The sequence below is a fragment of the Branchiostoma lanceolatum genome, chromosome 19, assembly GCF_035083965.1.
Source record: "Branchiostoma lanceolatum isolate klBraLanc5 chromosome 19, klBraLanc5.hap2, whole genome shotgun sequence".
NCBI lineage: Eukaryota > Metazoa > Chordata > Leptocardii > Amphioxiformes > Branchiostomatidae > Branchiostoma > Branchiostoma lanceolatum.
This window is the reverse complement of record NC_089740.1, coordinates 5,133,622-5,155,357: the sequence shown is the minus strand read 5'-3', so window position 1 is coordinate 5,155,357 and position 21,736 is coordinate 5,133,622.

The window sequence follows — 21,736 nt, the reverse complement described above, 5'->3', positions numbered from 1 at the left end:
CACTTGGGCAAGGGAGAAAAATAATCAAAGAGGCCCAGAGATCTGTTGCAAAGCCCTCAGGCTGAAAAGTGCAAATTGTACAATCAGGATCAAAATGGAAACAGGATTCAATTTTCTGGATGTATGACAACAAAATCATTCACCTTGGGGTTAACGTACATGTACAACAAAGTCGTAAGGGTCATAAAAATGCCTGTCAAATGACACACAGGGCTGATTCACACCCAGAAAACGATGTTTTACGTCCAGAAAATTTTTCTGACTGTGAATCGGGTAGGCTGAATGCTCCGGAGCATCAGCATACCACAGAGATTTAACGGTGATGTCATGCCCCATAAACCTATCCATCATTAATAGTACTAAGACCTTTTGACAACTCACATCTGGTAAATCCATTTTATGGCTCAGACCATGAAATATTCTGTAGTCACATATTTGGCCGTCTGTCAAAAGCTAACAGCATACACTTTACTTTTTCATAAATGTCTACATCCATTCATATTATGCCCAATACAAATATACAAAGCAATACAATGTGCAAGCAATTTCACGGTCTAGATACTGTAGTATACGGAGAATACCTTAACATTAGACTACACCAGGCTTGAGGAACAAAGTGCATACTTCCTTCACAACACAACTGTCTGGACCACGTCTGTGGCAAAATGCCACAACATTTGGCAACAAGATTCAAAGTCGGTTCCCCGTGCTATTCGATCTGTTACCAAAATAACATCACATACTACACAGCTGTGAACATGGGTGCGTGAAGTTAGGAGAGTAGAGATAGGAGTTACGACTGTTAGATAAAATGTCATGTTTAAATGCTTGAAGTCTACCTGCTATTTGCTAGCTATAGGAGTCAGGTTGTGTTCAATGCATCTATCAAGGCTAAACCTTAGGGGTGGACAAGGAATCTTACAATGTACAAGTAAATTATCATTGAATGGAGAATAAAGAACATTAACACTAGTGCAGACAGAGCTTTAATTTTCATTTAAGGAATTTTTGTCTTATTTGTAATCATAAAATCATCACAATATATATAGGGTACATGCGTATGTACATGTAGCACATGCATATGTACATGTACATGCTTGAATGTGCAATACTAATGTTGGTATAGTAATTTAACATGTAATCATATGGCCATTAACATAAAAGTCATGGTAAAAGTCAATGTAATACAAATGTAATATCTGGTGTCCCTTTTAAGAATGAGGGTCCCTTTTAACATTAGTTTTACCAACTTGCAGATTTGTGTAATTATACATCTATGTTTGCTAATGTAAGATTTTTTAACCTTCTCCCTGCTGCCTAACTCTGTAACAACATGGGAACTGGGTGCCAAATGTCTACTTCTGACTGCTAAAGGTCAATAATAATATTCATCTCTAGGCTTATGATGACTGTTTCAATATTTGATATCTCGCCTTTACATAAAGGTATTAAAAGGTCTCCCACACAGAGATTTGACAGACAGGCAAAACAACTTCTGCAAACACTGTGTGACCTTGGATAGGTGCGTCACATTTCTTATCTTTCAATCAACATTGCAAACTGGGAGGTGCCACAAACAAAGTACAATTTAAAGGTTGATAAGTGTATGTCCTCAGATTGAGGTAAGCCAATATAGGGTGATGCCGTTCTGATAGCTTTAATTATTATTGTTTCATTGTTTGGTAGGTTGTAGTGCAATGCAGTTCCGCCTTTCCCTATTTCAGTCAAGCACACATTCAAACTCTTCTAGATAAGTGTGTTGGGTTCTTTTACATGCAGACGTTTGACACCTATGAAGCTCTCCCATACAAGGGCTGCTGAATTTATGTCCCCATCTGAAATGATGAATGCAGCCCCATACAGCCATGCAAAGCGGGGCTTGAACCTCTGCTAAATCTCACTAAAGCAGTGGGTCTGTGTCTGTATCTGTATAGCCGACATAACAGCCCTTTGGCGGCACAGCAACAGCTGGTTATATTACACTTAATGACCTGTCACACCTAACCTTTGCACATCTAACTGCAAGCATTGTTTTAACTATCTAGTGACAGCGGATGCTGTACTTGGTGGTACTACTGTACTTGGTGGTATTATTACTTTCGTCAGCGTTCGTGTGTGTGTCCTAATCCGTCTGTCAACACGTACAATAACTGAAGAATACCTAGATGGATTGTCTTGACACTTGGTATGAGGGTAGGTCTTCTTGAGACCTTGAATTGATAAGATTTTGGGCCTCTTATAGGCTTGCTATGGTACTGCAGCGGAACTTCTGGCTTGGATATCTTGTGTTCTAGACATACTATGGTCATAATTTCTATCATTTGCAGCACACAGAAATAACTCGACGTACCTCTAGTCATGTTTCAATATCCAAGTGTTGATGGACAGGTAGACACATTTGGATATAGCTATCTGAGAGTTATGTCTTCCCTTTGACCTCCAAGACACTGAGGTATGCAGGAGCACATGTCTTGTAACACGAACAGTGAGACTTTTGCTCTTGATTGAAAAGGCCTGCAGGGTATACTAGAGAAGTCAAGTCAGGGCTTGAAATTCATTTTTGGGAAAAGGTGCTCTGGTTCACCTAATTTAAAAATGTAGGTACACACAGAATGTACAATGTCAGCAAAACAAACTTACAAACCGTACTGCCCTACTCCTTACTTCAAAATTTCAAACATTTGATACTGTAACAATAAGATTTAGGGTTGTATCATTTCTTTTACACTTAAATATTAAACATATCCTGTATACTAGTGTATGGTTATTTTGAGGGTATTATAAACCCTACAAAAATATCTTTTAATTGCTTGAAAAATGTAAATTTGCATTTGTGTTTATTAGTATTTTTCCTAACTCTACCTAACAGTCCAGAAGTAAATTTTCATATAAACAGTATATCAAAACCCTAGTACATGTATATTACAATGATATTATCATTTGAATGTAATCATACCTCCTAGGTGACATTGGACCTTCCAAAACCTCCCTTGATATTTTCCTAACCTTTATTACATTGTCCAATCAAAGCATGCTAGGTCGCTAGGGCCAGGGGGCACAATAAAAGATCGCTCTCACTGATTGAATCACGACAGTATAATAATTCTTTTAATACAGCAGACGACTTTAATTTGTATCAGGGGTCTCGCCAAAGGTACATGACCTAGTATGATATTCATATCAAGTCAACCCAATCATATTTTTATAGGGATGAACTAGATGAATTGCATGGATGGGTTGAGTGAGCAGTGGTGTAAAAATCCAGGAGAAATTATAATTTGGCATAATTTTCCTGTCAGTAGTCATACAATATAACAGTTTTCAACATTCTTCAGCAAACTATAATTTTTGAAAATATTAGGAGGATCTATTCACAGCTTTTCGAGATATGCTGTCCACATACAATCACACATACATGTGTACATACAAGTTCTGCTGCAGTACTATAGGTGGCCAAGAGGAGGGCCATTATCAAACTTGACCTTCGTATTACGGTCACCTACCCACCTACCAAATATTATGAACACCAATCTCCAGTTATACTACTTACATGTACATCAAACACACATGCCACTCCACGATAGCAAAACCGAAAACAAAACCTTCAGGAGAACGTAAAAATTAGACATTTTTCTTCCCTTTTAGCCAATCAGAATGGAGCACACTGTGCAACCTAAGGTCAAGAACATGGTTGACATCTCTCCTCCCTTTTGATTGGTTTTTAACAAGATCCAGAAAAGGGCTGTTGAAATCAGACATTGGAACATATTGAAGCAATTTCTGCTGTGCATTTGTTTTGGTAGAAACTTTCCCTAACATTGACCTTTGTTATACAAATCCAGGGATTTCAAAAGGTATCAATTCTAATCCCAGTTGAATCTTACAACTTACAAGGGAATGTAGAAAGCTAAGGGAATGACTGGAACAAATACAATACTTTTATCTCAGTCTATAGTGTTATGCTAACATACAAAATTATATCATAGAAAGATCATAGCATACAGATTAGAAGATGTATGCAAACTGCAGAATTAACATGACAATATCCATATAAATTAAGAAAATAAAATTAAACCTGCGTTGAAGTGTCTATTGTTACATTAACTTTCTCTAGGACCTGTCCCTCTGTCTTGGGACAGAAATTTGCTTGTTGGTGACTGACACAAATAACAATTTCACCCCATGCAAAAAATCTGAAATTATTATTACATGACATGAGATTGAGTACTTTCGAAAGCTTACATTGACAGATTTAACAACGAAAATCAACACGGGCTCAAAAACAATGAGTGGGACGGAAAAAAATCAAATCTTGAGACAGCTCTGCCTTTGATAAAATTTCTCTTGAGTTTTTCCATTCTATCAATTATAAAATAGTTTTAAAGTATCTAAGTTGACGTCTGTATAGTCAGCAGGTCCAGCCAAAACTAAGTGTTGATATGAGTGGTGTATAAAGGGGCTATGAACTGTTCTAGAAAGGTTGGCTGTCAGCTCAGTGTTTATTTTCTCATATCTGGGATGCTGAGGGCTGATACTAACAGTCTGTGTTAGTGTCTCTTATCAAAGTTCAAACAGTCTAGAGGTCAGCGCACTTATCAATGCAAACCAGCAAGGAGAGAGGTGGGGGTAGGTCGTAATAGGTAGTCTTATACGGCCATAGTCTTTTTGAGGCACTGGATTGTTATCCACTGTGTCTAGGGCATGATATTTGGAGGGTGAGCCCATCCCTCTCCTTTCACCACCTTTTACCTCCCCAACCAAAGTTAGGTACCCATTTTTATACCTGGGTGGAGTGAGGAAAGCTGTGCTACCAAGTGCCTTTCCCAAGGACACAGAATTAGTGGCATGTCAGGGGATTCGAACCCAGGACCTCTGGGTTCTGGGTGAAACATTTTAAGCGTTACGCCAACACGATGCCAAAGACAATACAGTAGGTTGTGCAGGTGTAAAATTATGCAAAGTGGCTGTTGTGACATATACCAGTTTGTCGAAAAGTGTCTTTTAACTGAAACTTGTCAATTGGAGTTCTCAATTATGATAAAGCCTAATCTAACCTTTTTTCTTGTCCAGACTTGTACAATTTTTTTCTCACTTTTTAATGAGAAACAGTTAAAACCATGAAATGTTTTCAAACCGCCAGTGACAGACTAGAGTGAAGGGGTCAACTTGAAGACCCAGTGGCTGGAATGTTTGGGTAACACTACCTCTTAACCTATTTAGACCCCCTGGTTCTCAAAACAGCTGTTTTAGTCTAGACCTGCTAGAATACTTCCTTCTGACAAATTTAGAGGAGAGACACCCTCACAGAAATTGCTTAAGGATCCGAAATGGAATTTCAAATAAGACACTTTTTCAGTTGAAGTAAGTTTGCAAGGTCGCTTCAAGGTTACAGGTTACATATCAAAGTAGGACTGAAAACTTAAAGGCATCTCTACTTCCTAAGTAAGAAGTATCATGATTGAGACAAGAGTGACAGCTATTTATTAAACTGACCCAATAGAAGCATCGATGGCTACTCTGGAAATTCCCTTTCAATCTAAACCAAAATGGTTTTGAACCACTCACATCGGGAAAGATCCCTACTCTTTTCGATAAGTGTGGTGGGTTCTTCAATGTGCTCGAGGTGTGGCTCTCCTCAAACACGGGACCTCCATAGAACTAATATCTATTCTGAGGGATATCCATATAAATGAAGCTAGCATTTTAACCTGAGTGAAGTTAGGAAAGTCATGTTAAGCCTTTCCCAAAGGCATAACATCGGTAAAGTCTTCAAAATTAATCTACAAAAAACATTTAAATGATTCAAAATTTTATTTCTGATTATTTTGTAATCAATCTTAAATTTTCAAAAGAAAGACATCTTTAAAGGTTAAACATGTCTCTTAATTATCTTTGAAGCCATTCCTTGCAAGCTACTCTCAAGTAATCCTTATAACATTAATCCTAACTAAGATACGAAATGCACTCCAAGACTTATACAATGTCATGTACTGTTACATGCCTGAATGCAAGACAAAATCTCTGTAAACCAAAAGCATACTTAACTTACAGGTAACATTCTCACCTGTCTTAAATCCAGGTAAGCTGGATTAAAAAAAAAATCCTTCTATGTGGACAGTTAAACATACACATACAAAAACTATGTTAAAAGATAGTCTTTTTAACCCGAAGTCAAAAGATACTCCCTGAACCTTATATACACTATGTACATGTAGCAATGTTGTAATCATTACATGAGTGAAAGATAGACATGTCTATTGTGATGGCTGTATTTGTGGATGAAAGTCCACGGGGATTAACTACAAACATGTATTTTCTCCTTGACCAATGGCCCATCCCAAACCAGCTACCCTGGGGGCCACACTTGATAGGCAGTACACACCACATAATGCTTTGGGGGATTTCTGTAAATACACCAATTTTCTGGGGTTTAGGTTTATAATTACTTCACACGCCCCTGTTAGAGACCTGAATAGAGGGACAACATAAGACTATACTACATAATGTACATATATAGTGTTGTATTCTATTGAATTTACCATTTGAAGAATTGAAAAATATTTGTTTGTTCGTTCAGACCTTTGTAGTGCCTAGTGGCACATAGGGCAGCAAGTTTCCTTGCTGTTTCAGTAGCAGGGTATATTTCTACTTTGAGGGGTTGCTAGTCCTTCCCCTTTAAAGTGCTCCAGGCACCTACTCGAACACAGGACCCCCATTTTAAGTCCCTTCTGAAAGACGGGTGCAGTCCCAACTGAGATGTCCTGACCCAGGATTGAACCAGGGTCTCCCAGTTAGCAACTATTTGGAACCAGGAGCTCAACTGTGAGGCTGCTACCCGGTAGTTGAGCTATCGGGAAATCCCACAACAAAATGAATAATTACTGTTAATTCTTCATCATTATCGGCTTAATCTTGTGGTATTGTAGGACACTGAATATTTGTCATGGGTAGTAACCTGGCACATGATAAAGATTACACACAAGATCTACAGTATAGTAGTGTGTTGTATTCTATCTATGGTAGTTTGTTTACTGACAAAATGAACAAAATTTGAATGTACAAAACCACAATACCGTTATTCACTATCAATAATAGAATAATACAGTACACTGAATTAATGTTTTACACATTTGTAGTGTGTCTAAAATTATTTACATACACTCTGATAATATTAAGATCTACAATATCATTTTTGATATTCTGGCAAACATCTTAATATCATGTTCACCGCATGGTACTTTAAACTTACAGTAATATTTTTTAGAAGTTTCCTACAAAAAAGACACAATGATTAAAGAAAAATAGACACAACAGCTGTGAGTTTTCCGTGTGTTACTCTTTTTGTACTGAATGTTTTCCCTAAACCTTTATCGTCCAGTGGACCATGCCCGGAGACCAAGCATACCGGCTTGAGTTTCTAACAACAACGCTTGGCGGAACACACAGCCACCGTTTCCAATGGCGTAGCCGTGAAAGGGAAAACGTTTAGTCAACACACGCTGGAATTTACACAGCAAATGCCTGCACCCCATTCGCTACAATGTTTTGTTACATTCCCCTTTGAAACTCGTTGGAGGGATAAATGCGTGCGACAATATTTACCAACATTTTTGTGCTTCTTTGCGAGGTAGTTAACAGTAATGACTTTTATTATGTACAAGAATTCCACGTACCAAGATTTATCGAACCGTTCTTTCAAAACAGGGTTTCATATACAAGGCATTGGTAATAGCATACATGTACAAGACATCTGTAAGAGCATACAAGACATTAGCACAAGCACACAAGATGCCTTGTAAGAGCATACAAGATGGTTGTAAGAGCACACAAGATGTTAGTAAGAGTATACATGTACAAGACGCTTGCAGGACCATACAATAACAAGTTAGATGTTTTAGAAGCATACAAGACTTTTTGCAATGGGTATAGAATACCACAAGATGTTTGTAAGAGTGCACAAGACATTTGTAAGAGCATTCAAGACATTTGTAAGAGTATGTTAGTAGAACCATACAAGTTAGACCTTTCAGGAGCATAGTCAAGACCTTTTGCAATGGGTAGAAACTACAAGATGTTTGTAAGAGCGCACAAGACATTTGTAAGAGCATTCAAAACATTTGTAAGAAAGCACAAGACATTTGTAGGACCATACAAATTAGATGTTTCTGGACTTTTTTGGGTAGCATAGTAAGATGTTTGCAAGAACACAAAAGAAGTTTGTAAGAGCATTCAAGACGTTTGCTACACCTTATAAGACGTTTGCGGGAGACCAAGACTTATACAGGTGTGCAAACTACTCCTGCTGGAATTACACCTGCCCTAAAAACAATTAACCACGACCATAGCTAGGGAGGTCCTCAAAGACTTCCTTATTGCGTGCCTATAAAAGACTTATTTGCTGCAATCTACGTGAAACTTCCTTCAAAAGAAAAGGGATCATCTTACAAATCATTTGTAAAGCTATTTGCTGATAAGAATTGTCGTATATTTACGACATTGAAAAAGTCTTTCCGTCAGCAGTTTTTAGAATTTTCAGTTCTTTCTTCACTTCCTTCTTCTGCATGAAACCAATTATTTCAAATAGATCTCAAACATTCTAACAGAAATGGGATAAATGCTTTCTTCAGTTAGTACACTATTCAACTTTTAATATGCTTATTTATAATTATGTCATTTTCCCAGTTTGAAAATGCCGGTATATCAAAATACAAGATCTAAGCTAACTCAAAATCTATTTTCTGAAGTCTAAAGCTTGCATGACTTGTCTGATGAATGAAAAAAAAATCACTTCTCACTCAAAGCACTCTGGTACACATATTGTATCATCTTTGACAGTACCAAGATGTTAAAATTTTAAAGTGCAAATCTTTCATTTTGTTTTCCACAAGGTAAAATGCTAAATGGAAACTAGTAAACATACACAGAAGGAAACAGCCAATATATTCATCTTATGTTTGCAAGCAGTTACACAAAATAGAAAAGAGAGGAATGAAAAAAAACCTTACCTGCCATGGCTAACACTAGACACAAAGTGGGTGGTAAGCCCACCTGTTTATGCAAATGAGCTGCTACAGAGCCCTGATTGGCTGGGATAAGTCACATGACTGCCAGCCCATCATTTAATATCTTTTCAATAGGGGCTGACGCCTTCAGTACACAACTATTGTGTACATCTTTATGTAAGATGTAAACGATACTGTGTTTTTTGTGCGGATACACTATTTGTTTACATCACCGCTTTCTTTTTGATTGTATCTATATGGGGCAGCTTTACACCTTTGTTTCTTCAATTATACAAAACTACAACTTTAAAGAAATGGAAAATGCTAAACTTTTCTTTGAAAATTTTTTTAGAAAAGAAGTCTAAATTGCTAAACAACTTAATGGCAATTACATTTATCATCTTTTTATAATTCTTTTCCTACTCCTAACCTTTAGGACTTACTGTAAAAGCAGAAATGTTCGCGGTGGTTTTATGTTCGTAGTCTTAGTGGTGAACTCTTCAGCGTGAACTTAAAACCACCGCGAAACTTTTCGCCCACCTATATGACTGTATCGCTACTATTGTTTCAAACGCAAACTTAAAAGCACCGCGAACATTATATTTTCTCCTCACGGCGAAATAAAAACCATGCAAATTTAAATGCATTTACAGTAACATGTATAATAAGGGATAGACTGTTGTATTGACAAAGGGTGCTGTCTACAGTAGCTAGGTAAATTCCATAGTTTAATGGGGTACGGTATAGATAAAGAAATGTCAACTGTCCGATTGTACCAGTTGAATAATCATCTAATGATGTACGGCAATAAAGAGCCGACCAATGTGATCAATCACCTAAACAATGGAGCAAAAATTGGGGCAAAAGAATAGAGCTCTGACAATGACAAAAAAGTAATCTGAAATGAAATCCCGACAAAAAAGACTGTAGAACAAATGATTAACTGTTTTAATTTGCAGTTTGAAAGAAAGCTGATAGGAGGCCTACACTGATTATAGTTAAACCTGTACAAGTGATCACCTCTACATAAGGACCACCTGGGCAATGTGACCAATTTTTGGTGGTCTCTTACTCTTAGATTTTCCCCATTGACACAAGCATTAAGAATCTTGTAACTATACTATATAGACAAGAAGTTTTCCTTAGCCTCTATAGGAAAGTGGTTCAGACCTTCAAAAACTGGTTAGAAACCAGTAAAAACTGGTTAGAAACCAGTCTTAACCAGTTTATCTGCACCTGTTTTCTGGAAACCCAGAAAGCCAGATCCAGACCCCTTCAGCAGTCCTAGCCCAGAGACAGCTCGTTGATTGATGCATCCCCATTGGCTACATTTAAATGAATTATCATCAACCTACAAGCCATCTGGGTCATTATGTGTCATTTACCAGTGACCATTAATGTGCAAATCAGGCGGTCACAAATTTGCCAGTCTGAAATGCTACAAAGAGACTATAGAATAGATAATAGATTCTTTTGTTCTGAAATTTGAATAATTTGGTGTGTGTCTATGATATATTTTGACAGACCTGTTGAATTTCTTATGCATGGGTCTTGTAGCGGAGAATTCAAAATCTCAGCTTGAATAAAAAGACACACATGAAAATTGCAAGGAGCTGTAAATGCAGAAATGTTTGCGGTGGTTTTATGTTCGCCTTTTTTGCGTTGAACTCTTTACTACGAACTTAACACCACAGCGAAAGGCCATTCCATTGTGTGACTGTAGCGCAACTATTGTTTTGAACCACGGTCAACACTCCATTTTCTCCCTACCGCAAAATTAAATACTGACAAACATTTCTGCTTTTACAGTAGTCTGACATCATGCAATGAAGATGTTAAAAATTCAATAGGATGCAGAAACAAAATTAGAAAGTTTGTTGTAATCGTCGAAAAACTGAGGACATACGTACATGTATGTTATAAATACGCTGAAATGGTTTTTAGTACTGTTGTATTCAGTTTTGGTGCCTAAGGTTGATGTAAACCATGTAATAAAGTTTGTGAGGCCAGAATAGTCATTTGGCAGCTGTACTCAAGCACCTGTTAAGAAGCTGTCAGTAATCAAATTAGGGTTGACGAATGAGGGACTAGTGTCAGTGTGGGCCCATCAGAAACCTACATGACTCCACAGCATGGGGTATACTGTAGATGCAGAAATTTTTGCAGTGGTTTTTTGTTCTTCACGGCGAACTTAAAACTACTGCGAAAAACTTGTTACATGTATGCCTGCATATTTCAACTGCAAAATAAAACCACCACGAACACTCCATTTTTTCCTAACGCATAATTTAATTGAACTTACAGTGGGGCCCTCCACTTTAATACTGTACTGTAAATCGTATTAAGTTTCCAGGGACTCAAATTTGCCATAGGAGTGGTTGAAACAATACAGTAGTACAGTAGAAATACAATTACAAAGAATATATTCGTACTTACCACAAAAATTGCAAACATAAAATTACCACAAATATTTCAACAATTTACAATACTCAATTTGTTGAGATTCGTTTTAGGGAAAACCAACTCAAAGGCAGTTAATGTTTGTCATTATAGCAACAGCTGTGATGGCCCTGCTATATTTAGAACTAGGTGGTATGACTAAAGTTTGTAAAAGCTTAAGTCTTTCTCCTAAACATTACAATACAGAACTGACAAGTACAATAGCAATGTTATTAGAGAAAAAGGTATGCTAATACCTGGATTTGGGCAAATAAAACATCCAGAGTCAAATGGGAACAAGTTGTTTTAAATTTGTTTTAAAACTATGAAAATAGAATAGACGTGTTTTTTAAAATAAATTGTCACAAAGAGTTTTTGACTCCTGATTTTCTATACTTGACTTTTGATGTTTTTAATATTTGACAACAACATCTAAAAAAGATTGAGACTTTGATTTTTATAATTTCAAACCTCGAATCTCCAAGAAAAAGTACATTTTGAGTCTTTTAAGACTTTTGATGTATGCCTATTAACTGACTATTTAGTATTGTAGTAATACAATCTGGTTGTATGAAAAGGCTGTACTTTTCCAAGATCAACAAAGAACAATACATACTTGTTAAGTTAACAGAACTCTTCCATACCATACATACCTCAACATAATGTCCTTTTCAAATGTCTATCTTTTATCCCTCATATATAAACTTGTAGGGATCGCAAAAGAATGCATGGCATGCGAAAAGTTTGGTTAGAGATTTCTGTATAGCATTTGTGAAATACAATACATTGTATGTCCAGTATGGATTTAACTACTATAGCAACTTATATGAATGTTTTGTTTGCAAGACAATACCAATGGTAAACTATATCTTATACAAAAGCAAAGAGAAGAAATATTAAGAGAGTATTAAGTATGTTGTTACAAAGAATTTCTGGGAGTCATTTGAAATGTCATAGGTCGCTCTTGACAAGTTAATTCTACTCCCACTGTTTTGAAAGTCAAGAGTTGAAATTCCATTAAAAAGTTTGACATTCTGGCCTTTCCCAATGGGGGACTTCAAAATGAGAAGTTCAGACACCCAAAATGACATTTCCATATGTTCTTGATAAAACCTTCATAAGATAGTGCCATATACTAGTATACCATTGGACATACATGTATCTTAGATTGAGACAAGAAATTTATGAGCTAAAACTCTAGTCCAAACCAGTCAAACCCTAAGATATATCCGCCAAATTATAACGAATACTAAAAGCCTTATCAAAATACCAGGATACCACAACGTTGGGAAAAATGCTCATGTTGGCATTCAATGGATTCTAGGCAATCCGTGGGGCTTCTGGGAAATGCAGTCAGACTTTGAACCAGCTAAAACACACAAGACAAATCTAATTTTTCTATCTAACAAGCATTCTCTAAAGTTTAGAAAGAATATGCTGTACACAACATAGAAAGCCTAAATTTTGCGACATAGACATAGGCTACAACAGGCTTCAAATACAATAGAATAGAATAAAGACATTAAATGGAAGTCTTACTGTAGGTCATTGACTTTAGAATCTACTGTAATTTTCGCTGAACTTAAACTTCACGATCGGATGTGTGAAGGAATAAAAGATAAAAACAACAGGTTTTTTCACGGTAATAACAAATTCACGTTACAGAGATGACTGTGAAAACCGTGAACATAAAGTTACAGTGAAAGAAACAAGAATTACAGTATCTAGATTTGCAAGTACATGACTGTATATGTACCATTTCAAAAACCATGGGCAAAAATTATCTTCAAACGGTGCAAAAACAAAAGTTCTCTTACCTTTAAGTTCGTAAGAATCAAGACAGCTTGAAAGTTTCCAAGTCTATCCAGTTTCTTGAGTAACTCTTATCTTACCTACTTCGTCTCCAAGAGTTCAACTTCAAGGTTACCAAGTTACTTCCTAAGCCAAGCAGAACATCCAGCGACTTTGACTGCTAAGTCACAAAAGCCTTTTCTATACACCACCACTGTGGGAAAACAAGGCTTATCGGCCCTCTTTCAGATTAGCTTTAAGAACAGGTGGATACAAGTGTGTCAGACTGGACTGTACCAGTAGAATTTGAGGGGTGTGCCGGACTGTACCATTTTTGGAGGGACCTAACTTTTTCTGATCTTGCTGCACATTTTTCATCACAATTCTAGAAAGCTGTTTGAAATAGATTGTTTAAAGATATTTTTCTTCTTTAAACAGACGATTTTTTGTAATTTTAGTGATGTTTATATAACAGGTGTGAGGTAATTAAGTTAACCGTTTTGTTCCCACCGGAAACCCATATTTAACCCCATGGCTATGTCTGCAACCAAACGGGTAACTACCCTGTTATTTGTGTCCTGAAAGCTTGTTAAGGAAAATCAATTTTACACCTGTCCATTCTCACAATACACAGCTGTTTTGGTCCAACTCTCTAGGCTGTCTAAAAAACATGTTCTATCTTGAAAAGAAAATCATACAAAAATTAATGAAAAAAATTATAGGTGAGTTATTATTCCATTATTTTTTCAACAGTCTGTCCGCTTTCTTCATAATGTTTACGGAAAGTATAAGGTAACAATGTGATGATTTCTTTGAATGTCAAAAACTTGTACAAAATATCTGGATAACAAAAACTGAAAAAACTCTGACAAAACGTTTCTAGTCAACAAATCACGAGACTATTTATATTTAAGATGGTGACAAGATAGTTAGCTCATCTTCACGGTTTAAGACTTTACAAGAAAGACTTACCCATGTCATCATTATCTCCATAAAGACACCTGTCATTCAGGATGTGACATCATTCTGTTGAACACAATTTACTAAACATTAACAATAACACTGATACATGTCCATGTATACTAAACATACACCATTCAGTGTAAGGCCTAGGAAAAATGTTGTGTTTCCACTTTCCAGTTACCCGACCGACCCTAGCAAAAACCTGCCGACCCAAGCTTTATTTTGTCGGCCGCTGGCAAGGGACTTGAAATTTTCAAACTGACATCTGGGTGATGAAATTCGAAACAGATTCCTTGTATTTCATTTGTACAGTGGATGTAAGAATGTCTAGTAACATTGTACTTCTTTCTTCAGTTTATTGATACACTTACAAGTGCTTGTAAAACGTATTTCTGTATAATCACAATTCGATGTTGAAAATACCAGTGCCTGATGTATTTTAGTGCTAAAATCTACCTTGCTAAATATACATCTATTTGTTGAAATCTAAAGAAAATAAGAGAATTCCAACCTACCGACCATAATTTTTTCAGGATCATAATCGAAAAAACAACATTTTTTCCTAGGCTTAACTCTATATGTTCAAACCTGTGTATGGTGGTTTGAGACCATATCCTTTTACCAATACTTGCTTGAGTGAACAGGAAATGGTTATTTTTACCCCTAGGATCACCTGCCAGATTACAATATGGTTTCCTGTTAGTGTCTGGACGCATGGCGAGCGCAATTTTACCTTGCCTCGGGGGAAAACAAGCTTTTTCAAAACAAACACTAGAAAGAAGGGATAAAGATACGGAAGTAAGCACTAATACATAGGTTTATGTTGCTGTGTGTTAACAAGAAAAAGGCCTTTCCAAATAAAATACATGTAGTTCGTAATTTCGGCTTTAAAACAAGGATTTTAAAGGTGGAAGTGCTTTTTCAAAACAAACACTAGAAATTAGGGATAAAAATAGGAAAGTAAGCACTAATATATAGGTCTATGTTGTACAAAAATGACCTTTCCAAATAAAACACACACTTTGTAATTTTGCCTTTAAAACATAGATTTCTAAGTTGGAAGTGCTTTTACAAACCAAACACTAGAAATAACGGATAAAAATAGGAAAGTAAGCACTAATACATAGATTTATGTTGCTGTGTATACAAGAAAATGGCCTTTCCAAATAAAATGCACAATTCCTACTTCCACCTTTAAAACAAAAGCTCTTGACAATTTGATCGGAAGAAATCTAGCCTTCACAAAAAGAATTTTAACAGTAATTAAAACAAAAAAACCTTCTGGGGCTAGAATAATTGTTTATTCCAATTCAATCATATAATTTTTTGCCTTAGAAAATTAGGAACAAACTCAAATCAACTTTGAAAAGCTCTTTCAGTTAATCTAGAGTTACCATCTCAAAGTGCTTTCATAGTTTTCCCATGTTTCCTTTTGGACCTCCTAAGGAATGTGGTTCGCTTCTTAATCTCCATGGTAACCGGTAAACACTCCCACTCAGAAAAGGTCTCACCCTAATAAAGGTGATTTCATGGACTACTTCATACGGTAAATTCACTTATGTTTGCGGTGATTTAATTTTGCGGTAGGAGGGAAAAATAATTCTTTGCAGCATTTTAAGTTTGCAATAAAAACAATAGCTACTGTAATATAGCACATTTGCATTCAAGATAAGTTTGCGATGATAGGTCACTCTGAAAGCTGCAAACATAAAACCACTGCAAATATTTCCCAATTTACGGTAGTAGTGAGGGCCACCTGTGAGTACACTTAACCACCTTTTATTTACATGTAGGTCTCCTCTTGGTAATTGGTATCACGTTACTCTTACCTCCAACGGGAATTGAACAGGCATCACTCACAAACTCACTATCCGGTATATTGTCTGTTGTTGCCTGTCTTTTAAGGGTTAAATGTGCACAATTTTAATAGTGTACAATCTCCAAGCAGATGTTGGGTTAGAAAATTGTAACGCTTTCTAGCTGGTACGTCTTTCTGGAAAACATCACAATTTTCCAGCCAACCTCTGCTTGGAGACTGTAGGATACACATGGCTTAAAGAAAATTTCAAAATTTAACTGACAATCCGTTAGACTACAGCTGTTCCAAGAAGGAGTAAGGAAAAAGTTTCGACAAGACATATTTGCACACCTACAACGTTATTTGAACAAAACTTGGCAGCTTTGGCAACCAATTGATTTTTGCTAATTCTGTCGCAATTTCAGTCTGGTAACAAGTTTTTCTAAGAAATTACAATGATTGAGTTATTTGCAATAAAAAAAGGCAGGTAGGTAAATGTAGTCCCATCGCCTTTTTGAGGCTGTAGGGGCAGTGGGTTGTTGTCCACTGTATCTAGGGCACGGTATTGGAGGGCGGAGCCAATCCCTCTCCTTCCACCACCTTTTACGTCCCCAACCAAAGTCAGGTGCCCATTTTTACACCTGGGTGGAATAAGCAACATCATGTACAGTGCCTTTCCCTGGGGCACAAGATTGGTGACATGACAGGATTCAAACCAAGGACCTCTGGGTTCTTGGCCAAACACCCTGCCCTTACACCACACGACCCCACCTTGCAACAGAAAATCCCAAATTGAATCAAGTCAGTTTTACCACAACTCCAAGTGTTGATTTGGTCCATGTCTGACATAATCTTATCAAAACATAGCAGATTAGATCTAGTCAGAGTACTGGTAATGAAAGGGCATGCTGAATTAGATTCTTATCATGTAATTAGATTACCTTTTAATCTGTTTAATCAAAATCAATACTGCTGAGGAAGTGCTGGGTACATTCAATAGTGTCTTGGGGAAGAGGGTAAGGGTGAGAGAAAAGAGAGAAAGAGAGAGAGGGAGATAGAGAGAAAGAAAGAGGACGGCAAAAAAGAAAATTGAGAGATATGGTAGAGAGAGAGAGGGAGACAGAGAAAGAAAGAAAATGAGAGGGCAGTAAAAAACAAGAAAGAGCTGAGAGATATGGTAGAAAGAGAGAGAGAGAGAAATAGAGGGAAAGAGAGATTCAGAAAGAGAGAGAAAGAGAGAGACAGACAACATAACAATAGACTACTAATAGAATACTATCATGATTCAGAGAGAGCCAACAGATCCTAAACACAATGTCCAGTTGTCTAACATGTTATGACCAGACTCATGTTATGACTGTCCTTACATACAATTGTACTTATTATACTACTATATACAACAAAACACAGCCCATGCACCTGTTCATAACAACTCGCAGGTGGGCAAAGGTGATCATTCTATTCTTAGTTCTCTGGCTCTAGAGACACAAGAAAATATATTGCTCTTTCAATTTCAAATGCATTGTTGTCATTGACATTTCACTGTTAACTATCTGTATCTGTATCTGTATCTATATAGCCGGTATAACCGCCATCAGGCGTAACACACCAGCTTCGCAGGCACGCGGCGCGGCAGCAGCTGGTCATATTACACCGAACGGTCTGTTACACCTAGTCTTTGCATATCTGACTGCAACCGTTCTTTAAAGCTACTTAGTGATGAAGCTCCTACAGTACTTGATGACAACGAGTTCCATTCTACTATGGTTCTCGGGAAATACGAATTTTTGAACACGTCAATCCTTGGCTGATAACTCTGGTACTTAAAAGCATGACTATTTCTGGTCCTCTTCTGAGCTGGCATTAGATACTTATCAGTCGGTACGTCCACAAGTTTATTAGTCATCTTGTACATCATGCAAAGTCTGGACATTGTTCTCCTGTCCTCAAGTGACATCCATTGCAGGTCTGCTTTCATTTTTGTTACACTGGCGCCCCTTTCATAGTTGTTCGTGCAGAATCTGGCAACTATGCAATGATAGGACCTACATGTAAGACCTAATATCTAGTAATATTAAAACATACAAAATCTTCTGCTGTGCAACAATCTCTCTCTGGTTTTGAAATGTAGAAAAACATTATCAATGACTTTTTAACACACTTAAATGAACCTCCCCCTGTAAAGTTGGTATGGCCTTAATCTTGTGACCTGTACCATATTGGCTGTGTCATCCCTGTGAGGATAGATAAGAATAATTCAATTAAACCAACCTCCTTGATTAAACTGACCCAGCCATAATCAATTAAACATAGGGCCATATAGGCCATGGCTTGATCAAAACTCAGGCTATTATATGACTGGACAGGACAGTCAAAGGTTGTATGACTCTGTCAATGTTAACCTAAGGGGGGTTGTAATCCACTGAAGGATAAGGCAAGCCCCCTGGCAACTTTCTTACAAACTGCAGGTATCATTTTCATTGGTTTAGTAACTGTACATAGTGTAATCTCTAAGTCCAAGCAGATGTTGGGGGTGGAAGATCGTAAAGTTCTCTGACTGGCAGATTTTACCACTTGTTTGGAGATAACAGTGTGACGGTAAGGCCATGTTGATTTGATTATATGGATGACATCTGCGAGCGCATCAATTTTCTTTTGTTTCAAAAGAAAAATTTTCAACCATACTGTAAAACGTGCAATTTTGTGTACAAAGCAGCTGCAAAATAAATAAAAAATATGCTCCATAGATTGCAAAAAAAAAATGGTTAACAGATAGACCTCTATACTATTAATGTCGTAGAAATTAGAATACCAAAGTCTATTCCAAAGTCAAAGAAGAAGATGTAAAAGAACAAAAAAGAGAAAAATCTATTGTTTGGCATACCGTACTCTGTATGTTTAGTCATTTGTTCAACCTTCCTGACCACTTAGTTAGATTTCAGACAGCGAAGGCAACTTTCTTTTATTTCCAAACTTTTTTTCGAACGCTTGCATCAGTTTGTGATTCCAAAAGGATGTAATCCATATAATCAAATCAACCTGGCCTAATCTTGACACTTCTGTAGCTAACCTCCTGTAATAACGATCGCCTACCTAATGATCCCCAGCAGTTGTCAACGTCCCTGTGTACTACAAACAGCCATTTCCTCTTTACTTACACTTAGCTCCCCCCTGTGAACATGAGTCACTCTGTTTGTACAAGCCTGCAGGTACAGCAATACTGTGTTTTTAATTCATCTGACACATGTCTGAAGTACAGCCAGTAGGTACCTATCTGTGTAATGAGGCTGTTGTAGTGTGCTTTTAATGAGCTCGAGGCTCCTCCTTGATCACGAGACCTGTATTTTACGTCCCTTCCAAAAGACAAATGCAGCTCCAACAAGGATGCCCTTCCCCGGATTTGAACTGTGTTCTTCCAGTTACCAGGAGCTCAACTGTGAGGCTGCCACGAATTCAGCTACAGGGACATCCCTATAACGAATTTGAATCATACAAACTGTTTCGTCATTGGGGAGATTTTGGTCATAAACTACATGTACATTGTGCATCACATGTCCGTAAATAATGGAATGCGTTTGAATGACGTTCCCCGAGCCACTATTAACCGGTAATCACATCCGCCAGAACTCTCAAGAAGCATGATCTTGTGACCAGAATCTCAGGAATCATGATCTTGTGACCAGAGTTGTAGTAACCATATAGACAATGCCTGTGTCACAAAACTGTAATATACTTATACTTGAATGATAGGAAAAGTATTTGAATTGTAAAAATTATCCTTTGAATGTGAAGTTACTTTAATCAATAATTACAGCTTATAAACCATAGCTACAAAACAAGAGCCAGTGAATTTAAAAATACGGAACATAACATTACATACATACCAGCAAATGTTACTGAATGCTACAGTGAGTTGTTGATATCAACAAAAAGCATTTTCTATCAAATATCATAGCAAAAATCACAATGATTCAATGACTGACAGCTCCAAAATTACTTCAGAATAAAACATTGTTTCTTTCCATTCATATTTTACTGTTTTCATTCAAATGGTAAGTCAAATTCAAAGCTGAGATTGTAACTCAATGAACTCGAAAAAAGAGGTAGCGAAATGAGATGCGGTGGCGTGCGCTACGATTGTTCTCGGATCTTTTCTCTATTTTCCTCCATCCACTCTTTTCTATACGCCACAACTAGCGTGTAATTGTTTGGCCCAGAACCCATTGTAAAGTAATCTCACTCTACATAAAAAGAGTGGGGAAAAAACTATGCAAGGACTGACACCTGATATTCAAGACACCAGCTGCAAGGAAAAAAAGCTCTCACCGAAGCACGTAGTTTTATGAAGACAAAAATAGAAACAATAGACCTACCGACAGTGTTTATAGATATTACAAAAATGTCAATGTATTATTTGTGATATTTGATAAGAGTGTCAGCTTCCTTAGTGTCATGTTTTGTTTTGTTTGATGCACAAAAATAAACAATATTGTTGAAAAAAATAGAAATGGAATGCTACCGGAAAAATTCAGTAAACAATCACATACATGTATATTCCGTGTCCTTTTTTTTTCAATTATTCTTGAAAATAGCGTTTTTGTTGTAGTTATTTATCGGGATACAAAAATGTAGAATAGATATTATTTTGTGGCTATGTATTTTTGATACAAATGTAGCCATATTGTCGCTGTAATACAATATTAACGACCGGAAAAAAAATCAATAACTAGAGGAAGCCATGTGGCACTACTACGTCCTGTATTGGCTTTTTGAAAAGCCGGAAAGCCCGTGTTTTTACCAAGGGGGAAAGGGAGGGTTAGTGTACGGGCTGAGAAGCTCATACCACCGACGGAGAAAAACAGACGGTACGGTCAACAGTTCGCCTCCGTTCTTGAAAAACACTGGTGTATTTCTGACAGATAAAACAACCATATACTTTATAAACCTGTCAAACTGATTATATAGCAAGAGTTTTAACTGTTCTTTCAACATACAAACACAGAAAAATCCCAAATATTGCAGTCGACACACGGCCGAAAAAAAAAAACTGGGGAGGGCTTGAATGAAAGATTTTCCAACAACACTGACAGCAGACGACTTTCTCAATTTCTGTTCACGAAACTAGCCAAACAGAGAGATTATTAAGCTAGAAAACTACACAGACGTGACTTGTGAAAGAAGTACAAGCTTGTACGTACCTAGGCGGCGTTAGAGCGGGAAGACTCCCGGAGTTCCAGCGGAGAACATAGCGGGAAGGTCGCCTTGCCGATCGATATGTCAAACTACGAGCAGGAAGAAATATTGTGGACGAGAGTAACAGCAGCAAAACAATACCAGCACGATTCGCGTTTTCTAGAAATATTGTATATTAGATAGTAAAACCAATAAAAAGACAATTTATGTTATTTTAATCAGTATTATAGGTATTAAATACTATTGATGTAGGTTTTATTAGGATAAAACAAATATTAAATTTCATTTTGAGGCAGAGTTATGAGTGGTACGAATCATGTGCTATTGTTACAGCGGTACTGGGCATCGTACAAATAGTTTCTATTTCGTTCCAACATTACTGAAACTTTCACTCTCAAATAAACCAGCTTAATTTTCTTTACATACAAGAAAATATTAAAATGCATATCTGTAATATTTTTAATGACCAAAATGTGAGATATGTGCAAGTTTGTAGATTTTTATGTACTGATTTTGTCATACACTTACCTGTTGTTAAATAGGAAGCTAT